General features: G+C 48.8%; 1 long non-coding RNA gene across 3 annotated transcripts; it reads left to right on the plus strand.

Annotated features, from left to right (window-relative positions):
• The first annotated feature begins 426 nt into the window (after positions 1-426).
• On the plus strand, positions 427-20,432 carry LOC311597088. Of its 3 annotated transcripts, none has more exons than XR_014779084.1 (4): positions 427-713; positions 5,901-6,082; positions 17,069-17,174; positions 20,248-20,432. It is a non-coding gene; the product is annotated as an uncharacterized lncRNA (long non-coding RNA). The 3 variants fall into 3 exon arrangements; XR_014779085.1 differs by having other exon boundaries at positions 5,901-6,078; XR_014779086.1 differs by lacking the exon at positions 17,069-17,174 and having other exon boundaries at positions 435-713.
• The last annotated feature ends 2,682 nt before the right edge of the window (positions 20,433-23,114 follow it).

The raw sequence follows: 23,114 nt of genomic DNA on the forward strand, positions 1-23,114 counted from the left end.
ATATCTATAATCTAGTTAGAGAAGCGAGGGGCTTGAAACAGCACTCCTGCCTTTGTCACCACAGTGGCTGACTAGGCGGAAGACAAGCAAGTCTTGGTTCAAGTGAGGCCTGGGACCTGGAGGGTTAAGCCTTCTCTCCCTCCTGCTCGCCCCCTGCAGTGTTGGCCTCAGCTGCTTAGAGTCCCTGGGGTCCTGTAGGGCCTTCCAGCCAGCCAGATGGGCAGCTGAGGAGAAGTGGAAATTGGCCTTAGGGCACCTTGGGCTTGGAGAGGAGGGAAGCAAGAATTGAGGCTGGATATGGAATAGTTTTGAGGTGGGAAGGGGGTTAACAGGACCCTTTTTTGCTGGCGGGGGTGGGGGGCAGGGAACAGGCACTGCATCAAGGTTTTGGGGTGGGGAGATCAAGGCACAGGCCATGGTGCTCAGCACTCTGCTGGAAGCCAGCATTTGGCATGAAACCCTAGCTGGAGTTGGCTCGGGTTCTTTTTTCTTTTTTCTTAATAAGGTCGAATCAGAGTGAGTCAGAAGAGCCAAGTTTCCTGTTAGGCTGTGTTTGAATAAACTCTGCTCTGAACAGAGCTTGGGCCTCTGCACAGAATCCCTTGCCTGGGCCAGGACTATGGGGCTGCCAGCCAGCTTGACTGAGGCCAGAGCCCTGGGGTCCACAGGATAGCCTGAGCCCCTGGCCTAGCTGACCACTCCCCAGGGAAGCGGTAAGCTCTCTTGCAACCTTGCAGCCTTGCCTCTGACCTGGGGAAGGGGGTGGAGGTTGGGGGTGGGGGGTGGGGGACAGATAAAACTTTTCTTGTGGCCGATTTGGGAAGGAGGAATGAGGGTTATGAAAGGTACCCAGAACAGCGCCAGACATATGGCCACTGTTTTTCTTCCTTTTGACTCGTGAGCAAAGGGAGGGGTTTATCTCTGGAGGGTGGGTGGCCCCACCTCATTTTCTTTGTCCCTTTCTTGTTTTTAATCCATCTTCATCTTTCCTTGCCCAAGGAAGGTTGTGGTCCATCTTTCATAAGGACAGTGTCTCTGCCTGACAGGGAACATGCCAGTTAGGCCAAGCTGGCAAACTGTGGAACTTCAGGGACCCTTTCTTCATGGCAGAACATCCTCCCTCTCCTCCCTTTCCTGGTGCCCAGGAGGCCACTTTGCCTCTACCTCTCTAGATGCCACAGAAGCTGGCAGTGTCTTAGCATTCCTAGGCTCAATCCTGCAGCCTGAGGATCTGAAGGAGACCTAGGCCAGGGATGGAGGATCAGAGTTTGGACCCCACCAGGCTAGTCGGGGACAGAGCTGTCTTAAGGCGAGGCAGCTTCTTGGCCAGCCCGGATCCTACTGCTGTTCCCATCCAGGATTTTAAGACATGGGCGGCATGTGACTGAGTGCCTGAGGCATCCTGCCAGTTCCTGGTACTAGGTTCTAGTCCCAAGGGAACCCTTGGAGGGCTGGTGCAAGGCTAAAAGAGATTTATCTATTGTATGCTCAGCTTCATGTCAGTGTTCCCATGGGACACCATGACTCTGTGACCTTGAGATGAAACTCCAGGACTTGGGGCTGAGGAGATGGCTCAGTTGTGTCTGCCTTGCCATCAGGAGGACCAGAGTTCAGTTCCCAGAACCCATGTGAAAAGAGTTTAGCATGACAGTGCTTGCTTGTAGTGCTAGTGATATGGGGGAGGGGGTGAAAGGGTACCCAGGGCTTCACGGCTGGCCAGCCTGGCCTAACTGGTGAGTTCCAGGCTAGGAAGGGACCCTGTCCCTAAAAAAGAAGGACAACGTGTCTGATCATCGGAATACTTGCACACACGTGTAAACATGGTGCATACACATGCTTCCCCACACACATGTACACATATACATGTACACCCGAACAAACAAACAAACAAACCTCCAGGTACTGGGAAATCCATGGGGGAAAGAAGAAAGTGACAGCAGGCTTGCTCAGAAGAGAATAGAGAAAGGATAGAAACTGTGAGGTGTCCCGTTTGCTTTGTTGAAGAGGAGGTCAGGGGTGGGCAAACTGCACCAGAATTTTCTGTGGTTGAAGGGATGAGGGCAAGCCCCAGGAGGCAGCTAATCTCTGTCACTCACACTGGCTTGCCTGGGTTTCCTGGCTTTGGTGGCCCAGGTTAGGCAGCTCAGAAAAGACCACTGATAGAGTTTATACCAAAATGGGACTCAAAGCTGGTGGCTGGGGACTGTGTTGCCCCATCTGCTGCCTTTGGAAAGTGGGCTGGAGGAAGTGCTGAGTGAGGAGGCCAGGCAAGCTGGCACAGGAAACGCTGACTCTGCAGGGAGAGGACCACCAAGTGACCACTGCCAGCTGGGCCCTGCGCCCACCCATCCCCCGCAGCCACATCTGGCGCAATGGTAGGGGAAGTGGGGCGGGGGAACTTTGGTTGGTCCCCAGAGCCAAGGCAGTCATGGAGGGGGTCCAGCGATGGGGCTGAGGCCCTTTGGTTTGGAAATGTCTCTCTTTAGGGCTGGAACTTCAGAGTAGAAGTGGGGGAGGTGAGGGCAGAGCATTTTCAAGGGACCGATGGAATGGGGGGGGGACACCCACCCTTCCCTAGGAACCAAGAGAATCTTGTTACTCTGGTCACTTCTCTCCTCAGTTTTCCATCCCAGCTCTCCTTGGAGCCCTCCTGAGGGTTCTTGGAACAGTATAGCGTGGGCATCAAGGCTGGACTCTATGGAGGCAGGAAGTTCTCTTGATTGTCCTCCTGTTTCTCCCGTGAGGTGTTGTTCTCCCCTAGTGAACAGGGCCAGAAAGGTAACATTGCTCACCTCTGACCCCATTCAAAATTGCAAAAACCAGAAGCTGGTGAGGAGGGGGTTCACTTCCAGGAAGCCTGTAATGGTGGAAGGACTTTGTATGGTTGCTGGAGCCTGCTGGGTGGGAGAGCCCCATCTGTCAACATTCTAGAGGTGGACATGGGCCAGCTCGGGTGGAATGAAGGAGGCAGGAGAACTCCCTGTCCAAAGGAGCTGGCAAAATCAAACAAGATGCCAGGCCCTTAGGCGGAACTATTGGGGAAGCAGAAACTAAGGCTCTCAGTCCCTCCTTCCCCCTCCCCCATCCCTTTCCTCCTTCCCTCCCTCTCTCCTTATTCCTCCCTCCCCCTCCCTCTTCTCTCTCCCCTCCCTCCTTCCTTCCCTCTTTCTCCTTCTTCCTCCCTCTCCTCCCTCTCTCCCCCTCCCTTTGCCTCTTTCTCTCCCTCTTCTCTCTCCCTCTCTCCCTCTCTCCCTGCCTCCCTTTGATTTTGTTTCTGTTTCTTTAGCCTTCCCTTGGATCTCTCTGGGATTCTCCATCTTTAAGCCTTCATCTCCAGAGTCATCCACTCACTTGCTAGTGCTGTCTTCTCCATCTCTCTGTGTCCTGCAGTCTCCATCTGTTTCCACTTGTTCCCACCACCTCACTCCCACTGCCTCTGTGCGCCTACGTCTCTCCCATGTCTTCTTCGTTAGTCCATTCGTTTAGTACGTTCCCTGAGTGGCTGTTCAGTGCCAGATTTATTTATTTATTTATTTATTTGTGCTGGCATAGGAGTTACAGAAACAGGGCAAGACCACCAGGTCCTCAAAAGAACCTGTAGTCTAGAGAGGGTGACACAAGTGACAGTCCTGGGTAGAGGTGAAGATGGGCATTGCACTAGCTCTCTTGTGTGTAGAAACCAGCAGTTGTATGTTTTTGAAGGTCAAAGGACAACTTGCTGGAATCGAGCTCTCTCCTTCCACCATGTTGGCATCAGGAATCGAATTCAGGTCATCAGGCTTAGCCGTGAACTCTACCCACTGAGTCATCTTGCTGACCCCACTTTCTTTTTTTTTTTTTTTGAGGCAAAGCCTCTCACTGAACCTGGAGCCCATCGATTGGCTAGACTAGCTGGCCAGCAAGCCCTGGCTTCACGGCACTGGGGTTACAGATGCGCCCCACTGCACCCAGCTTTCTGCAGGGGTGCTGGGGATCTGGACAGAGTCCCTTATGCAGCAAGTGCTGTTACTGAGCCATCTCCCCAGCCCCTTTCCTTTCATTTTTTTTTAAAATTACGTTTCTATTTCTGATCACAAAAGAAACCCAAATCCCAAATAAGAAGTGAGGAAAACAAGATAAAACACCCCAGACTTCCTCTGTAGATGATAGAAAGCCACTGTTCTAGGCCCTTCTGTCCCACTCATTCAAACAGCCGTCGCCACGACAGAACACTTCCCCCATCATCATCACTGGACCTCAGGGCAGCCCAGATAAGTGGGAGGTTGAGCCTTTGTTCACCCAGACGCCCCCTGTTGGGGCCCATGGTGGGGCACCCATATCAGCCTTAGCTCTGGTCATCATCACCAGATACTGCAGGTTGCCAAGTTGCTGTGAGGCTGCTATCTGCACAGGGCTCTGCCTGAGCTGTGGGTGGAGGAAGGGAGTGAGGCAAGACAGGTGTCGTCTTCATTTCTCCTTTTCTGTTGGCATAAGGAATAATGGCTTCCGCTCTGACATTTCCATACGTGTATCTTTGAACTTTGCTCAGACTTACCCCTCTCCCAGGACCCCTCACCCCCGACAGCCACCGTTCACTGGCTCTCTCCACTCAGAGAGGCTCCCTTTTGCTTCCACACTCCATCCCGCATATAAGGGGCTTTTGTCTTGGTCTTTCTTTGTCCCCATTAACCTGTCTTGTTCTTCCCACTCTCCTCCCTTTAGATCCCTTCTTTTCTGTCCACATTTCCCTTTATGTTCATGCTGTATGTATATATGACGGATTAACTTGCTGGGCTCGGAGCTGGCATACTTGCCTAAATTGGCTGGTCAGCAAACCCGGGATCTTCCCCTCTCTGCATCCCCCAAATGCTGATGCATGTTGGGGGTCGGTCTGGTGCGCTGTGTATCCAGATGCTGGTTTCTGGTTGCAGTCCAGACATGGGCGTTGTCATCCATGGGCGTTGTGTAAACATTGCTCCCCAATTGGCTAATACAGGAGCTGAGCAGCCTATAGCTAGGTGAGAGAGGACAGAGGCTGGACTTCTGTGCCCAGTCTGGAGGTCTCAAGTAGGGACTATGAGGAAGGAGGAGAAGAAAGAAGAATGTAGAAGAAAAAGGAAGAAGAAAGAGAGAAAGTATGTAGCCATGAAGAGCTGGCCATAAAGACTGACCTGATGAAGCAGAAGCAGCCCAGGCGAGACCAATATGGCAAGTAACTCGGGGCACGCAGCTGGGAAGCAGCCAGACTAGCATAGAGGGTTAGAATAGATGAATAACTCCTGAGCTCTGGTGTTTTGTTTTTTAAGATTTATTTATTTATTTATTTATTTATTTATTTTGTATACAGTACTCTGCCTGCATGTACACCTTGCAAGCCAGAAGAGGGCACCAGATCTCATTATAGACGGTTGTGAACCACCATGTGGTTGCTGGAAATTGAACCCAGGACCTCTAGAAGAGCAAGCAGTCAGTGCTCTTAACCTCTGAGCCATCTCGCCAGCCCCAGCTCTGGTGTTTTAAAACTTGTTGAATAAATCTAATAGGTCTCTGTGTCAATCATTTGGGAGCAAGAATGAGTGACTGGAAAAGGCCCCCAAATTATATTTTCTTTCCACAATTACAGGCATAGTCTACCCCCCCGCCGCCATGTTGGCTTTTTAATGTCAGTTCTGGGGGAATCAGACTTGGGCCATCACACTTGTGTGGTAAGCACATAACTGCTTCTGAGACTAAGGCCTCGTGCTTTAGGAGCAAACTCTTTGCCAGCTGAGTTATTTCCCTGGCCCTCGGCTAGCAGCTTCCAAGTTGTTCTTGGCGCCTGGACACATCTCAAACTAGCTTTTCTTAGTTTCTTAGTTTTTGTTTTTTTAAGGAGGATATTCATTTATTGCTAATCTTAAATTTTTGAAATTATTTTATAGGTATGGGTGTCCTGCCTGCAAGTATGTAAGTGCACCCCACCCATGATGCCTGAGGAGCCCAGAAAGGGAACTGGAAATGGAGGTGTAGCTGTCTGCGAGCTGCCGTGTGGCTGCTGGGGCTCAAACCCAGGTCTTCCAGGAGAGCAGCCGGAGCCATCTCTCCAGCCCCCTAGATGAAGTTGGTTTGTTATTTTTGTTTGTTTGTTTGTTTGTTTTTTCAAAATAGAGTGTTATAACACACAGTCCTGGCCTGGCTGATTTTCTCTATATACATGACCCAATACAAGTATCTTTGGGATTTGCAGTTGGGTTAATTTGATATTAATTCAGTGTTAATTGGTGTCTTCAAAACAGTACGTCCACAATGTATCTCCCACTACTGAGGTTTTGTGTGTGTGTGTGTGTGTGTGTGTGTGTATGTGTGTGTGTGTGTGTGTGTGTGTGTTATGGTCATTTGGTGAAGTATTTTGTGATGGCTATTTCTGCTTGGGCTTCCTCTCATGAAGTGTCGCAATTCTTTTATGGCTCCAAAGGAATCGGCCTCCTGTCATCCCTTTCTATGGTGGCTACAACTGGTGACAAGTTTCGCAGAATACGGCAGAAGTGTTCAGGTTTTGTTTCTGAGATGAGATTCAAAATGGTGTCAGGCTCTCCCTTTGGCCCACTCATTTGACTGCTCTGTGAAACCAGCCGCCATTTTGTGCGGGCTGCCTTATGGAAAACCCCGTGTGGCTAGGAACTGAGGTGGCCTCCAGCCCATGGCTAGGGAGGCACTGGGCAATAGATGCATGGCAGTGCACACTGGAGCCAGTCCTCTTCCGGCTGTTTCTAGATGGCAGCCAGGCCTTGACTGACACCTTGGATATAGTCTTGTGAGTCAGAGGCCCAGCTGTGGTTCCCTAACTCAGTGTCTATCAGATAATTGGTACTGGGGTTTTAAATTGCTTGGATTTTGACGTAACTTGTTAATAACAATGAATTACTAACACCCCTTTTTATTCAATATGGGTTTTGTTTTTCGTTTGTTTTATGTTTTTCAAGACAGGGTTTCTCTGTGTATTCTTGGCTGTGCTAGACTCACTCTGTAGACCAGGCTAACCTCAAACTCACAGTGATCCACCTGCCCCTGCCTCCCCAGTGCTGGGATTAAAGGTGTGTGCCACCACCGCCTGGCCAACGCGTTTTTTGACAAGCTGTAGACAACGAAAAAGCCAGTAGCCATTTTATAGCTGTTTTCATATGGACCAGTTTACCAGACTCTGCTGCTTTTATTATTTTGCCTTTATTTTCTTCATTTTTCTAGAAAGGCAAGTTTGAGGATATAAAAGGAAAATAAAATCAGTTTCTCCGAGTGGGCCAGCAATTCTGCTGTGAGGCCAGCTGTCCTCTAGGCCCGCTCAGTTCCGATGCTCTCTACCTGGAGGTAGTGTTAGGTCCCTCAAGGGGAGGGGTTCCAGTTGTCCCCTGCTCCAAACACCAGTGGGAAGACCCGAGTTCTGGAGGGTCTTACTGACCAGGCTCTGGCACAGGTTTCCCATGACCCACTCTCATACCACCCTCTGGAAACCTCTCCATGGTCAGCTAGCTGGAAGTCCTCCCACACCATTTTGGGGGGGGGGGAGTTCATGGAAGCTTAGTTACGTAGGCGTGAGCATCAGTGATCAGCCCAACCTTCAGCTCCTCTCCAAGCGAGGCAGGACTGAAGGTCATAGTTCATCCCGCTAGGTCCTTCCAGAGGCAACTCATTATCACACCAAAACACATCCTGAGAGGCTTAGGGGCTCAGAGGCAGGAAACAGGGAGGATGGCTAGGTGGATCCTTCACAATACCACAGCAGCCCTATTTGCCAATAATTTCTTCCCAATCTTTTCATTTATGTCCTAGTAACGTTGAGTAGAACCCTCAGAACAGTATGACATGGCAGGAGAGCTGAAAGCATCTCTTATTTAATTAAATCCTTCCTGTCTCTTTCTGTTGTAGTTAGCTGTCAGTTTGAAATTTACTGTATTCCTTTGTGTGTATATGTGTGTATGTACAGTGTGTGTGTGTGTATGTGTGTGTGTGTGTGTATGTGTGCATTTACATGTTTATACACATATGTGGAGGCAGAATTTTATATCCACGGTTCTCCTTGGTCATTCTCCACTTTATTTTTTATTAAGAGTTATGTATTTTATTTTATACATATGAGTGTTTTTACTTGCTATTATGTCTGAGCACCATGTGACTTCAGTGTCTGTGGAGACCAGAAGATCCCTTGGAACTGGAGTTACACACAGTTGTAAGCCACCAGGAGGGTACTGGGAATTGAACCCTGGTCCTTTTAAAGAGCAGTTAGTGCTCTTAACTGCCATATCTATCTATCTATCTGTCTGTCTATCTATCTATCTATCTATCTATCTATCTATCTATCCAGGGTCTCATTATGTAGCTCTCTCTGTCCTGAAACTCACTATGTAAATCAAGTTGTCCTCAAACTCACAGAGATGCACCTGCCTCACAAATTTGGATAGGTTGGCCAGGCAGCAAGCCCTGGAGATCCTCCTCTCTCTGTGTGTCCTCAGTGTTGGGATGACAGGCTCACACTGTGGGGGATTTTTGTATGCGTTCCAGCGTTCCAGCGGATCAGTCTCAGATCCTCACACCTGCACGGCTAAGCCTGTTACTGACTGAGACGTCTCTCCAGCAAGGATTTATTGTAGTTCATGTTTTGTGAGATAACCACTTGACTTACTGAGAAGAAATGGCTACGTTTGCCTAACGTGTATTCAGCAAGTGAGATAGTCTTTTCTCTTTTGTCCTATGGCAGAGATAAATCAGTTTGCTGCAGTCCCCTGAGGACTCACTGTGCTCACAGCAAGGCTTGCTAAGTGTGTTTGCCCCACACATTGTTGGCTATAGGTGGGACTTAATCTGATTGTGTTCTTACTAGAACTTGGCACCGCAGTGAAGGAGGCTGGTTATGAGATTGCTGCATGACTCATTCATTCATTCTGTGCTTTGTGCCACTTGTTAGGTTTTAGCACCAGGCTTATTCAGACACCATAGAGAGAACCAGGAACTTTCTGAGGCAAGGTCCATCAAGAAATACCCACCAAAAATGGTTTAGCCGACAAGACCTTAGCAAAGGGGCAGGCTATAGTAGTGTGTTTCAGGCTAAGGGAACAAAGAAGAGATGGCAAGAGACTGGGGGACCAGCCATAACAGGACACAGTACAATGCCTAAGGCTTCAGGGGCCAGAGGAGGAGGCCAGTGTGAGTAGAGTCCAGGAAGATCTGGAACTGGAACTGGGCTCAAGGAAGAGCTGATGCTATAAAGGGACAAAGCTACTGAAGACCCAGGGAGGTGGACCAAATCCACCAAACCGTCTCTCCTCCCATGTCAAACTCATCCAGGGCCCCAGGGGAACAGACTCTGGTGTGATTCTGGTCTCCTGACACATGCATGTGTTTAGCAGGTTTGTAACATTTTTCTCCTGATCTTGTTATATATAGTAATTTCCCCGTCATGCTTTTTGTTATTTGGATTCTTGCTTGTTTACTAAGAGTGAAGCTGTCTTTCCTCCCACTAAAGGCAGAACCATCCATGGCATATACTTTACATTCTGGCCTGTAGCAAGTCCTGTTTTGTTGTCTTCATTCATCAACACAACTGGCAAATTGTTAACATTCTGCGGCCCAACAGTAAAGTCTCAAAGTTCTGTGGTAGATGGGTTATCTGCGCGCACGTCTCTGAGCTCCGGTCCTGTTGCCTAAAGTAGAAGACTAGGTTTTATAGTCAGCATAGTCTGGAGAATTGTTCTCTTTTTTGGGGGGTTTTGTTTTATTTTTGTTTTTGTTTTATTTTTATTTTTTGAAACAGGGTTTCTCTGTGTGGTCTTAGCTGTTCTGGACTCACTTTGTAGACCCAGCTGGCCTCGAACTCACAGTGATCCGCCTGCCTCTGCCTTCCGAGTGCTAGGATTAAAGGCAGGCGCCACCATCACTGTTCTTTTACAGTGGCAACTTAGTAACGGATGGACTGGGGTTGGGGCTGGAGAGATGGCTCAGAGGTTAGGAGCGCCGCTTGCTCTTCTAAAGGTCCTGAGTTCAATTCCCAGCATGGTGGCTCATAACCATCTATAATGTGATCTGATGTGCTCTTCTAGTACGCAGGAGTACATGAGTGGTAGGTGTTTTTCCTGTGAGTTTGAGGCCAGCCTGGTCTACTTGTCGAATTTCAGGTCAGCCAGGGCTACAGAGTAAGAGATGCTGTGCATCCACCCACCCCCCAAAGAGAAAAATAAAATTGTAGGTGTTTCCCCCCATGTTACCTGCTCCACGGGGGATGACAGAATTATTTCTTTGCCGTTAAAATTAATTCTTCTGGTAAGTTCTTCCTCCTCCTTCTCTTCTCCCTCCTCCTCCTTTTTGAAGGTCATCATTATGAAGTCCTGACTGGCCCCACACTCACTGCATAGACTTAGGCTAGCCTCCAACTTGCAGCAATCCTCCTGCCTCTGCTTCCTGAGTGCTGGGGTTATCATCATGTGCCTCTGCGAGCTAGTGTTTGTGTCTTTGATCAGTTTGGTTAGGAAAACAAGGACCTTTGCAATGCTCAGGCTCTGGCTTTTCCCATCAGCTTAGGAATGTTTTTTTTTCTCTCTCTGTGCTTCCTGGTTCTTGCTTTGTTTATCAGATTTTTTTTTCTCTTTGCTTTTTATCCCTTTGGGCTTCTCTTTTGTCTTTTTTTTTTTTTCAGCGAATTTCTATCAGTGCTCCGCATTCCCAGATTCAATTTTCTGTCCTTTCAGTTCTGCTCTTTGCTATCGTGACAGAATTTTAAATCTCACTGCTGCCTCTTCAGCTTCCTTACAGCCTTCCTGCCTGCTCCCCCCCCCCGCATCCCCCCACATCACCCCCCCCCGCATTGCCCCCCCCGCATCCCCCCCACATCCCCCTCCACATCCCCCCCATGCCTTAGGTTCCTTCCTGCCTGCCCCCCCTGCATCCCCCCACATCACCTCCCCCCGCATCGCCCCCCCCGCATCCCCCCACATCACCTCCCCCCGCATTGCCCCCCCCCGCATCCCCCTCCACATCCCTCCCATGCCTTAGGTTCCTACCTGCCTGCACCCCTGCATCCCCCTACATCACCCCCCCCGCATCGCCCCCCTGCATCGCCCCCCCACATCCCCCCCACATCCCCCCCACATCCCCCTCCACATCACCCCCATGCCTTAGGTTCCTTCCTGCCTCTCAGCCAGCAGCCGTCTCCTCCCATCTCGTATTCTTAGCACTTGGTTCTTAGGGCTCATGATTTCACACAACGAACTGAGTACAAAGCAGATGTCATCCGAAAACTTTTACATTTTCATGATAGATCATTTTAAATGGTTGGTCCCCAATCAGCTGGCAGGGGCCCCTCTGCTCCAGATAGAAACTGGACGAGCAAGGAGAATCTCCTCCAGTCTGTCCACCTGTGGCTCCCGGGACAGTGTCTGTGGGCTGAGAGCTCCAGGCCAGCAGCTCCAGGCTTTAACTACTAGCAACTATTGTGGTGTTGGCTGCAGTGTCTAGGTAGACCCTGCTAGTGTTACAGCTCCTGGTGGGCCTTGGGATTTGTGACCCTTCACTCCTGCAACCTCTCATAGAGTTTTCAGGCCTACAGAGTTGGGATCCTTGGCCTGTTAGGCCTGGGAGTACATATCATATCTCTAACCCTTCACAGTGCCCCCCCCTCCCTCCCTCCCTCCCTCCCTCTCTCTCTCTGGCTGTTTATGTCGGTGGCACATACAGAAATGTGGAGGTCAGAGAAAACTTGTTGGAATCAGTGCTCTCCTTCCACAGAGTGGACCCAAGGATTAAACTCAGGTTGGCAGACTCCACACCAAGCACCTTTACCCACTGAGCACCCTCTGGCCAGCCCTCTCGTCCCTTCTCGTCTCTTCTGCTTCCCCTTGCCCCATCGGTTCCCCCACAGCCGCCCTCTGGAGTTCTTCTGTTACCTGTTTCAACAGGACTGCTGTTGCCTGGGCGGTTACTGCCACCTCCACTGACGCTGTTGCCCCCTCCCCTCCCCTGCAGCTGCCACTGCCTGTCTCTTCTTTGTGTTCTAGCTTAGCCTGCTCTGCTAATGATAAAGATAAAAATAGGCAAAGAAAAAAAAAAAAAAAGAAAGAGAGAGAGAGAGAGAAAGAAAACCTCCAGAGAAGCCTTTTCGATAGGCCTAACGTTGCAACCCGGGGCAGCATGGGACGATGTCTCCAGATGACGTGAAAGCTAAGCTAAGGGGCTGGAGACATGGTTCTTGGTTAAGAGGCTTGTCGCTCTTACAGGGGACCTGAGTTTGGTTCCCAGTACTTACTTCGGGAGACCTATTTGACTGTAATTCTAGCTGCAGGGGAACTGGCGCCTTCTTCTGGCCTCAGATGGCATCTCCACACATATGCATATGTGCACATGGATACACACACACACACAATAAGAATAGATTAAAAAATTTTAAAGTGAACAGAACAGCATAGCAAGGAGGAGAGTGTGGCAAAGATTTTTGTACCAATCATAGCTCTCCATGAAAATAAAGGATTATAACGTGCACCAATCACAGGCCTTCTTGCTAGGCCACCAGGGGAAGTCTCCCCACTCTGGCTAAGGTGACTATGGCTGCGGGGTTATTTTGAGTCCACAGGGGCTTTCCTTGCTTGGAGCGCAGCCTTTTAAAGCCTGTAGAGACTCTCTGGAGTGGTCATGACTGGAACATGTCCTCTGCGGGCCTCTGCAGCTTTAGAGCAACCTTGGAGTGACTGTAAATGTCCCAAACCGCTAGGCTGCCTTTATGGCAGTCTGGCTGGTTGCCAGTAAAGGGACTGCTTGACTGACAGCTCCCCACTCAAGGCTACCAGACATAATGGAAGGCCCTGTCAAATGCTTGCTTTTTACAAGGTTAGTCATCCATAGAAAATATTAAAAGAGTGTTACAATAAAGACTTAATGGAACTCCAACACAGAACTAACCATTCTGATAGTATTTCACAATACTTAATAGTATTTAGCAGTGCTTAGCAGTACTCAACTAACTCCCTGGCCGGGGAGGAGAGGTGGGTCCTTTTGCTCTGTCTCACTTTGAAAGACACATCCTCCTTTCATGATGCAGAAGCTTTTCAAGCATTTGAAGGTGTGTGTGTGTGTGTGTGTGTAGGAAGGTATATGTGCAGGTGTGTTTGCTCTTCTGTACAATCCTCCTTTAAAGATAAGAATTTATAAAAGTTTGTGTGTGTGTGTGTGTGTGTGTGTGTGTGTGTGTGTGTGTGTGTGTGATGGAGAGATGTCTCAGCAGTTAAGAGCATTTGCTGCTCTTGCAGAGGACCCAGGTTTGGTTCCCTGCACCCACACGGGCTGCCTGAAACTTCAGTTCCAGAGGATCCAATGACCTCTTATAATCTCCGGGGCACCAGGCAATGCCCCACCTACCATCACAGGAGCTGTGCAGGACTAGGAGGAGGGGGCTGCTTAGGGTTGGGAGGAGAGGGCTCTGCAGAGTCACACCCACCTAGGTGCTTTTTCCAATTGTCCTAATGTATTTTAAACTCAAGGACTGATGACAGAGCTACATAGTACCACATGGCTGTGACATACAAAGCATGTGTCCTCAACTTCTCATCAGTGCTGTGTGGAGTGGTGTGTGTGTGTGTGTGTGTGTGTGTGTGTGTGTGTGTGTGTGTGTGCATGTCCTTTGTGCCTCTTCACTTCACGTAAGGACTTCCAAGTGCCATCACCAGGTAAGGGCTTAAGCTTGGAACTAAGGATGGAAGGTGGCAGAGATCAGCTCAGCAAGGCACCTTACCTGTTCACAGGACCACTTCTGTGTGCCCAGTGTCCCAAGTTGCCAGGCTGCTCCTTCAGGTACAGCCCCTCTAGAGCCATGTTCAAGGAAAGAGGAACATGGTACCTGGAAGACGTTTGTCTCTGGAATGCTCTGGAATGTTCATGACTAGAGCATGTCTTCAGTCATACTTAGAGTCATGTATCTGCCATGTGGGTCCCACTCTCAGATTTCCCAGGCAGCAACTTCAAAATACCGGGCCCAGTCCTTTTCAGAGGGGAGTGCTGGATGATAAACCCTCTGCAAGGCCAGTGTTTTTCATCCCTGAGGCTTCCTACCTTAGGGACAGGGATTCTACCAGGATCTCACCTATGACTCGTGACACAGTTCTTCTGTCTCAGAAACTAGCACCCTGAATCCATCCTAAAGGACAATGGAAAACACTCCAGTCCAGGCCTTGCACATTTTACAGAATCTTGGCAATCCTGGCATAGGACTGCTCATCCCTGGCTTCCAAGCTCACTGGCTCCCCCTCCTGGTGCAGGCTTCTTACAGGCACCACTGAGATCAGGAGGATGTGCCTGCAGATCAAGAGAGGGCTTTGAGAGATTGGGTTGTGGCATTAGGAGAGTCTCTGGGCTGGGCCTTTCCTCCTGTTCTAGAACTGAAGCTGGAGCCCAAAGCTAAGAACTATAGTTGCAAAAACTGAGGTACCGTGTGCTGGGTATTCAGAGTTGCCTGCAGGCTACTAGAGGGTCCCCTAGTACCACTTCTGAAAGGACAAGGAAGGAAGCAAGCAATCATGCGAAACAGCCCAATAGCATTTTACAGTACTTAACAGTGTTTAGCAGTTAGTTAACAGTGTTTAGTATTTACACATGGAGAGTGCAGAACAGGGCTTGGGCAGTGGCCACTTAACTCCCCTTGCTGTGTGAGTGGGAACAGTTCCCGATGGTCAAAGGGCATTTCCCATTGGGAGAGGCAAGTTTCTCATTCCTTGGGTGGGGCTGCTAAATTGGGGGCTTGGTGCTGTTATACCTCTGAGCTTGCTGAGCAGTGGAAAGAGGAAACGGGACAGACGGTCAATGGGAAGAGTGTGGGAACCCTCTACCCAAAACAAGACAGTCATGTGACTTCTGTTATGTCCCTAGTCTCAGAAAGGCCTAGAATAAGCATGGTCTATGCCTTGGCTTTGGGCTGTGCAGGTGGGGCAGCAGGGGGTTGGAAGTTGGGGGTAGGGTACCATCTCCAGTGTGAGCAAAGGTAGGGGTGGTGGTTTGAATAATAATGGCCCTCACAGGCTCATATATTTGATTACTTAAGTCTTCAGTGAGTGAAGGGTTAGAAGGATTGAAGGATTAGGAGGTGTGGCCTTGTTAAAGGAAATGTGTCACTGGGGGGTGCCCCCCCCCTACTTTGAGGTTTCAAAAGCTCACACCAGGCCAGAATCAGTCAATCTCTCTCTCTCTCTCTCTCTCTCTCTCTCTCTCTCTCTCTCTCTCTCTCTCTCTCTCTCTCTCCTCTCTCTTTCCCTTCAGATCAATGATAGCTCTCAGCTATCACTCCAGTACTATGGAGCTGCCATGCTCCCTGCCATGATGATAATTAACTCAACCTCTAAAACTGCAAGTAAGCCCTCTGTTAAATATTTTCTTCTGTAAGAGTTGCCTTGGTCATGGTGTCTCTCCATAACAATAGAACAGTGACTAAGAAAGTACAAGTGACAAGAGTAGGGGAAGGGAACAGGAGACTTAGGGATTGAAAGGTGACAACAAAGTTGTCGGATGCAGTCTCAGTGGCAGATGCCATCAGGACCACCATCACCCAGCAAGAAAGACCACATCCTGTCAGCTTCTCAATGTTGCTTCTTGCTGCCTTTCTTCACAGACTGGGTTAGTCCACGGGATGGACCACTGGCTGTTTTCAGGTAGAACTTGTAGGTCCTGCCAAGGGGATGAAGTGCATCCTCATGACCACCTTCTGGTAGAACCTGGCCCAGCCCCAGGTGGGTGGTGCAGCCCAGGTGGCAACCTCAGCTGAGAGTGAGAGGGGAGTCCTGCAGAGGAGCCAGGTTAGCCAGCCATGACAGGTGTTCCCAGCAGAATTCTGGCAGTGTGACACTGTGGCCTTCTGCAGAGATGTCTGCCACCCACCTCACCTGCCACCCACCTCCCAGAGTGTCATGCCACCTGAAGAGCCCAGGACAAAGCTCTACCCTTCCCCTTGCATGGAGCCCATGGCTAAGGCAACGTGATCATCATAATAGCCCCACTTAAGGTAGAACAGCTATGTGATTTATTTCATGCTCATGGCAACTACATGCTTCCTGATCTTTGCACATGAAGACACAGGTTAAGAAGGAAAAAGGTAAGCTGGGCGTGGCAGCACACGCCTTTAATCCCAGCACTCAGGAGGCAGAGGCAGGCAGATCGCTGTCGGTTCAAGGCCAGCTTGGTCTACAAAGTGAGTCTAGCCAAGGCTACACAGAGAAACCCTGTCTCGAAAAACCAAACCAAACAAAAACAAAAAAGGGGAAAAGGTGTTCTCTTCTCTCTTCCTTCCTCACCCTCTTTGTGCTTTCTCACTTCCTACCCTAAGCGTCTCAGGCTTGCAGTTCTCTCTCCCTGAGGCTGATGTAGGCTGCAGGCAACACTGTAGTCAGCAGAGGGCGCCAAAGCCTCTTCACACACCAGAGCCGAAGCCTGGCTCAGGGCAGGAGAGTGGATGCCAGGCTTGAGGCTCTGTGTTGCAGGTATCTGTGGCTCCATGCCTTAGGCTTCTGTCATCCAATGGGGAGGACGGATACATGCAACAAAGCCAGCCAGCATGCATGTTTTCTTGCAAATGAGCATGGTTACTTGTGTGTTTTGCATTCGTTTGCGTCTCTGTAAATTCAAATAGTTTGTATATCACTGGCCTCATTGTGTCCACTCTGGTGTGCTTCAGGTGTCAGTCTGTGTGTGCAGTTTTGCGTGGCTAGATGTCACGTGCCAACTGTCTGTCTCTGAGTTTGCTTGGCTTCACGTGTGTGTGGGTGACAGGAATGGGGCTTGTTGGGGGGCAGGTAATCTGGTGCCTCAGGAAGCACATATGACAGCTATATTGTGTCAAGAGGAAAGTCAGGGACAGATACTATGTGTATAACCGATCTCAGATCTCAGTGAAGCCGCTCTTAGACAGTGGAATTCCAGATTTAGTTCTATTGTGCGCCAGGCAAGATGGCTTTCCATAAAGGCAAGGAAACAGACATCTGTCCATCCCTGGCCCTGGGCCAGGCCGCCTCAGCTAGAAGCTCTGTGTCTGTTGTCATGATCAGCCATCCTGTCTTACGAGTGATGCGATGATGTTATCCCCATCACACAGATGAAGGCAACGGGGCTCAGAGAGATCTGGCAGCTCGTTTAAGGTTGGCCAGCGAGGAAATGGCAAAGCCGAAACTCAAACTTTGGTCTCTGGTTCCAAAGTCAAGGTGGGTGTCACGCCCCTGAAAGCTGCCCTTTCAAGATGTGCTTTCCCCACCCCAGCAGAGATGGCCCGAGTTCAGCTTAGAGCACTCCAGGAGCAGCAGCTGCTCGTGGCTAGAATGACTGAGCTGAGAAGTTAATGTTGATGGACAGTTCCTAGGAGTGGAAGAATAGGGGACTATATTTAGCTGTTTGCTGTGGGCTAGCTAGCTGGTAGGGAGAGAGGAACAGAGAGAGGAAGAGGAATAAGAAGGAGATAGATAGATAGATAGATAGATAGATAGATAGATGACAGACAGGAGGAGAGAGAGAGAGAGAGAGAGAGAGACAAGAGAGAGAGAGAGAGAGAGAGAGAGAGAGACAGAGAGAGAGAGAGAGAGAGAGAGAGAGAGAGAGAGAGAGAGAGAGAGAGAGAGAGAGAGAATGAGACCAGTTATCTACTGCCTGGCTCAGTGGTGGAGGCCCTAGCCGGACTCAAATCCCCTGTAACAAGAGGAGGAGCCAGGAGATAGGAGACCCAGGTGAGGGAGGGATGGAGGAAAAATGCTAGAGAAAAATGTGCGAGGAGGATTCCAGGTCCTCCAGAACCAGTGCCAAAGCTGCTGCCCTTCTCCCTCCTGTCTTCAAGTGGATGGAATGTGGAAGGAGGAGATGTGACAGCTTGAGGAGGAGGAGGGACCAGCTCCACATGAGGAGAGACAAAGTTGGGTGGGGAGGAAATGGGTGAGAGTTGCAGGCAGCCACAGAGCTCAGTGGGAGAGAAGGTGCCCCTTGACTCTCTGGTCCCTAGGTAAATGCTGGATTGGGCCAACCAACTCCAGTTCATGTAAAGCAAGTGTTCTGCTCTCCACTTGTGAGGCAGGACATCTTGGCCACAAGGAGGAGAAACAGAGATGAGGTCAGCAGAGGGGCAGATCTAGTCCTGAGCCCCATTGAGTGCTGAGAAACTGTTCCTCCTGCTGGAGAGTGAAGAGACACACAGAGAGCTACAGGAAAGAAGGCAACGTCTGAGGGAGAAATATAAAGGAGCTCGGAGGTGTGTGAGACCTGGCTGTATCCTTCTAGAGAAAGCCAGGGGAGGGGCTGCATAACATTTTTAGGGTCGTTTACATAGTACCCACCATGTAAGCTCATGGGGCTTTTCTAAGCGTTGCTCCTTTGACTGAATCAAGCTCAGGTAGGCTAAGGACTTTCAGTTATTTGCTGTTTCTCCTTTCATCTGTTACCTCTAGAGTCTCTCCTCTGCATCAGTCTGAAAGCATTACTAATAAACTCACAGTCACCAATAATGCACCAGCATGTGTTCTGGCTTGGATGAAAATGGCCCAGTAGGGTCATAATTCAAATGTTTGGTCTCCAGTTAATGGAACTGTTTGGGAAAGATTAGGGGTATGGCCTTGTTGGAAGTGTGGGTTGGCCTTGCCAGGCCCAGTCTCTGTCTCTGTCTGTCTGTCTCTGTCTCTTTCTCCTGCCTGCAGATCAGAATGTAAAGCTCTCAGCTATTTCTCCAGCACCATGTCTGCCCGCTGCCAGACTTCCCACCAAGGTGATCACGGACTAACTCTCTAAAACTGTAAGCAAGCCCCCAATTAAATGCTTGCAATAGAACAGTAACTAAGACAGTGTTGCATTAAAGAAAGAAATCAGCTGGGCATGGTGGCGTACACCTTTAATCCCAGCACTCAGGAGGCAGAGGCAGGAGGATCGCTGTGAGTTTGAGACCAGCCTGGTCTACAAAGCAAGTCCAGGACAGCCAAGGCTACACAGAGAAACCCTGGCTGGAAAAAAAAAAAGCCAAAAACCCAAAACAAACAAAAAACAAAAACAAAAACAAAAAGAAAGAAAGAAAAAGAAAGAAAGAAATCAAAATGCTTTCCCCTGGTATCATTTAACCAAGAGTAAGCCCATCTATGAATCTACTAATTCTCTCCTTGTTCCTTCTCGCCTCCTGTTTGTTTGTCTGACCCTTGGATCTGTACCTACCTGGAGGCTGCCTTGTGAGTCTGTCCCTGTATTCATGTTTGTGTGTGTCCCTGTGTGTCCTTTACAGAGAACTCCGTGCTTTCTATTATTGAATAGCACAGAAAGCATCGCATGGGGAAGGGATGAGGGATCTTTTACAGAAACCTCTCACAGAGTATTACAAGGGATTAAGTCACGACTCCAACTGACCCCAAATGAACTACATAGCAAACAAACACTATCAAGCAGTGTCAGAATTCTGTGCCCATCACTTATGGTGGATTTTCATGTTCAGCCTACTTGCTGTTTCCAGCAAATGAGTATCATAACACACATGCAGACACACATGCTTTACTCTTGGGTCAGGGAATGGAAAAATGCATAACTTAAGACTAGAGCTACACATTGGCTTAGGTTGTAATAGTCAATTAATTACATGGGAAATCTAAGACAAGTAAGGTTTGCTGCTACATTCTTTTCTTAAAGGCAGGTTAAACGAACAGGTTGAGTACACAGTAGAGGTCTTAAGTCGTAAGTGACCTCAAGGCGTACTTTGGCTCTGAGGTCCAGCAAAACTCCCAGACTATTAAAATGTGAGAGGTTTTCATAGAGCTGCATTGCCACACTCCTCTCCTATTCCCTAGTCTCCTGACTCAGTTTACCTGACAGTAACACTCCCAGAAACTTTTGGGTGCAGAAGAGTGGTGATCCACCTTCTATAGATACGTGCTAATCATGGGTGTAGATGCTGCCTAACAGGGATCACAGAATTCTCTCTCGTTTCTGTCCATAGGTTGAAAAGGAGGCTCCACTTCAAGCTCTGCTCGTTTCAGGTTAGCAACTGATTGGTACCTTCAAAGTGTCAGTACTTTGGCTCATAGTCATTGTTGCATTTCAGAAAATACAAGTCAACGTATTGGGTTTGGGATACAAGGACCAAAAACAAAAGTGTGAGCACAAACCCACCGGGGCTCTCATTACCCATGGCTGGATCCTCATGGGCCCAACAAGACAGCCTAACCTTGCTTCTTGATAGATACTGAAGTTTAGCTTTGAGTATAACTGAATCATATTCTTCAATTTTATAGGGTTTTGTTCAACTTCTTTTTTTTTAAGATTTATTTTATTGGGGCTGGAGAGATGGCTCAGTGGTTAAGAGCACTGCCTGCTCTTCCAGAGATCCTGAGTTCAATTCCCAGCAACCACATGGTGGCTCACAACCATCTATAATGTAACCTGGTGCCCTCTTCTGGCCTGCAGGTAAACAAGCAGACAACACTGTATACATAATAATAAAATAAATCTTTTTAAAAAATGAGAAAAACAAACTTGTCCTTTTTTTTTTTTTTTTTGAGAGCATACATGTGGCCCCCTAGCTCAAAGATACATCCCAAAGAAGCAGCCTCCCATGTGGATCCTGGGACTTGGGTTGCCTCCCACTCCATGGTTGATGTTTTTGTTTTATAGGGTGTATTAAAAGGCCCAGCATGGGCTATTTCCTCCATACTGATTAGGAGGCCTCTGAGAGATACTGGTTCTTAGCACAGCTGTTGCATCTTAGGGCAAAGCCACCAGTCAGAGGAATCAGTAAGGCCAACCATCTTGTTTAAAATAGGAACCAGTATATGCCTTATTTTGTAGAATGAGGAAGAAAAATTAAAAGCAGGATAAAAGAGTTTAGCTCGATCGGGGAAGGCGGGCTCTCGTACAGCGTTTTAGTTAACGGGAGTCCTAGAGACGAAACAAGAGGATCTGGAAGGGATGTTCCAGAAAAATCCAAGCCAGTGACCATCAAGGCGTCACTTAATTTTGAAATGTGAAGAGAACCTTTGAGATCTTCCACTGGTTCACAGGAGCAGGCCTCCTCCTGAGGGTTCCAGCAGCATCCTCTATTGTGACATCACTGGCTTTATCCTGGAGAGACGAGGCCAGCCTTTACTCCCCACAGCTCCACAGCCATCAGGTAAGGAGCACTTAATACAATCCCTTCTGCTGAAGACCCTACTCTCCTGTGGGTGTTTCTTTCTCAGTTTAGGGAGGACCCAGTCTCCAGAGCTACAATCTTTGTGGTCCCACCCGTTGCACCCGGCATAACCTTGTTCCTATGTTCCCATAAAGCTTGTCAGACTTGCCCTAGGTTCATTATGTACTGAGTCATCTGCCTGACCTCAGAGTCGAAGACCAGCTCTAGTGTGGGTGAAGGTCTTCCATGTAATAACTCACAGGAACTGAGCTTGGTGGTGTCTGATTTGGAGCTGTTCTAATGCTCACGAAGGCCATGGCCAATAGTTTTAGGCACTGAGGTTTCCTGACAAAGTTTTGCTAGGATCTGTTTAATAGTTCAGTTTGGCCTTTCAGCTTTGCCTGATGATTGTGGTCTCTAAGCAAAGAGAGTGTTGATAAATTCTTTATCTGTAGAGCCCTAGGTATAGACTGGGTCACCTGTGATTTAAAGGACGGTCCATTATTGCGCTGTGAGGAGAAAGGACAAAGCCTTGGGATTATTTCCTTTGGAGAGGGGCGGCTCTTTCCAGTCCTACTGGGGAAAGTGAATATGTCTAGAAACACTAACAGACACCTGCAGCTGGCAGGAGGAGGCTTGTGGGTAAAGTCTACGTGCCCGGTCGGCCTTGCCTGGTTCAGTTCCTGTTCTGGATTTCTTTAAGATGTAGAGGAGGACGAGAATGGCCAGAGTTGTAACGTATGCATAGTGCAGGCCCGACACATACTCTTAACTCTTTTTCCTGCTCGAGGATCAATTGAGGTACCATTTCGAGGATGACATTTCTCCCCAAGAGGATTGAGTCATGTATTCCCTTAATTATTTTCCACTAGGGAGCCAGGGGAGAATTGTTTAATTCTCTACAACCCCTTTGGTTGCCCCCTTGTTTTAGAGACCACTGTCTCTCCCAGGAGTATAGTTTGGATTTATATAATCCTTCTTTGGAGGGACAGTGATAGCTCTCAGGGGATCTGTAAGATTGCCTTTTTTGTCTCCTTGTCTGCCAGCCTATTTTCTTGGACCATGTGCTTCTGGTAGCCCTTGCAATGAGCACTACCACTTGTTTGGCAAGCAGAATAGCTTCCAATAGATCTAGAATTTCTTGTTTGGGTTTTATGGGCGAGCTGTTGTCTGTTAATAGTCCTTGCTCTTAGAGTTGGAAAGATGGCTCAGCAGGTAAAGGCGTTCGCTGCCAAGCCTTATAACTGGAGTTCAATTTCAGGAACCAACAGGGAAGAAGGAGCGAACCAACTCCCATAGGTTGTCCTCACGCCTCTGTACAGATGCCATGGTGCGTGCACACACAATAGATAAGTAAGAGCCATTTAAAATCTTGCTCCTCATTCTTTATAGATGGCATATGGACAAGTGAGACCATGAAGGCACACTTAAAATCAGTGTGAATCTGCCGGGCGTGGTGGTGCACACCTTTAATCCCAGCACTTGGGAGGCAGAGGCTGGAGGATTGCTGTGAGTTTGAGACCAGCGAGGTCTACAAAGTGAGTCCAGGACAGCCAGGGCTACACAGAGAAACCCAGTCTCAAAACAAAAAACAAACAAACAAACAAACAAAAACAGTGTGAATCTTTTCTTTTCCCCAGAACGAACCTCCTCTTTTATGCTAAGGTAGTACAGGGAAGCCTCAAGCATTGTTTTCTTCTTGACTACTGAATAGCCTGCTTTACGTTGTCCTTTAAGAATATAATTGCAGCCGGGCGTGGTGGCGCACGCCTTTAATCCCAGCACTCGGGAGGCAGAGGCGGGTGGATCGCTGTGAGTTCGAGGCCAGCCTGGTCTACAAAGTGAGTCCAGGGCAGCCCAGGCTAACACAGAAAGACCCTGTCTCGAAAAACCAAACCCCCCCCCCCAAAAAAAAGAATATAATTGCAGGCCGGATGTGGTGGCACACGTCTTCAGCAGATTGCTGTGAGATCGAGACCAGCCTGGTCTACAAAGCAAGTCCAGGATAGCCGAGGCTACA

The sequence above is a fragment of the Acomys minous genome (assembly GCF_964271855.1).
Source record: "Acomys minous genome assembly, chromosome: 5".
Taxonomy (NCBI): domain Eukaryota; kingdom Metazoa; phylum Chordata; class Mammalia; order Rodentia; family Muridae; genus Acomys; species Acomys minous.